This window comes from Seriola lalandi, unplaced genomic scaffold, assembly GCF_002814215.2.
Source record: "Seriola lalandi dorsalis isolate HSWRI2012SDOR001 ecotype SW California unplaced genomic scaffold, Sedor1 jcf7180002054861, whole genome shotgun sequence".
NCBI lineage: Eukaryota > Metazoa > Chordata > Actinopteri > Carangiformes > Carangidae > Seriola > Seriola lalandi.
Genome location: NW_019525414.1, coordinates 489341 through 490747, shown reverse-complemented (window position 1 = coordinate 490747; position 1407 = coordinate 489341).

The window sequence follows — 1407 nt, the reverse complement described above, 5'->3', positions numbered from 1 at the left end:
AGATTAGATCATCCATCCCCAGGTCTCTTGGCTCTGTTTCCTCTACGGAATACGTGTTGGTGGGATTGAGGAGCTCCTCAAAGTATTCCTTCCACCGTCCTACTATATCCTCAGTTGACGTCAGCAGCTCCCCGCCCCCACTGTAAACACTGTGAGCGAGTTGCCGCCTTCCCCCCCGAGGCGTCGGACGGTTTGCCGACGCTATGTGTCGAGGTGAGGCCGACTATATCTAGTCGGTATCGCTCGACCTCTTCCACAAGCTCCCGCTCCTTGGTCCGCCTTGGTCTGCTGCCCAATCCACAATGCACCGGATCCCTCTGATTCTTCCTGCAGGTGGTGAGCCCACTGGGAGACGAACCCATGTAGCCGGTTCGGGCTGGGCCCGGCCGGGCCCCATGGGCTAAGGCCCGGCTACCAGGCGCTCGTCCACGGGCCCCAATCCCAGGCCTGGCTCCAGGGCGGGGCCCCGGTGTCCCTCCGGGCCGGGTACTCGGGTTCTGGATAGTATTCATCATTGGGATCTTCTGAACTGTTCTTCGTCTGTCCCTTCACCTAGGACCAATCTGCCTTGGGAGACCCTACCAGGGGCAAAATGCCCCCGACAACGTAGCTCCTAGGGTCATTAGTGCTCTCAAACTCCTCCACCACGGTAAGGTGACGGTTCAAGGAGGAGAAAAAAAAAAATTATAATCACGATTATTTTGGTCAATATTGAAATCACGATTATGTAACACGATTATTTCACATGACTTTGGGAACGTGTTGCATTTATTAAAAACACACCTTTTTTGCCATCTAAATTCGTGGTGTTCCCTTGTGTTGCAGCCACTACCATGTAGCAAATCTTGCACGTAGCATGTTTCTGCTTGTCTCGGATTCCTCAAAGCCAAACTGTTCCCAGACAACGGAGTTGGTTTTGCCTTTTATGCTCAGCAAACGCTGCTGTAGCTGCCCTCCTTCTGCCATCTTTACTATCGCTGAGTTTTTAAATTCCAGCGGATGATATGCACACGACCTGCCTCCCTCTGGCTGAGAGAGGTTGTGGCTTCGGGAGGGGCGGATGTGCGCGTGTCATTCAGAACTCAAGACAAAATAAGAGTGTTCTTGCAAAACAGAACATGCAAAATAATCTTTTTTTCTCGATTGTACTATTTTGGTGATCGTTGGGAGCCAAAATCGAAATCGATATTCAATTAATTGCACAGCCCTACTGTAGATATGATGGCCACAGTTGCTGTTTAGGTCATTGATGTCCTCTGTAATTTTGGGGGCATTTGCAGTTTTAGCAACCTGACAGTTGAAAACACACATGGTGCATAATTTATAGGCTGATTCCAGTATTTTTATACTCCGTGAGTTTAAATGCAACTATGATTAGACCAGCAAAAATATAAACCATCAAGAATT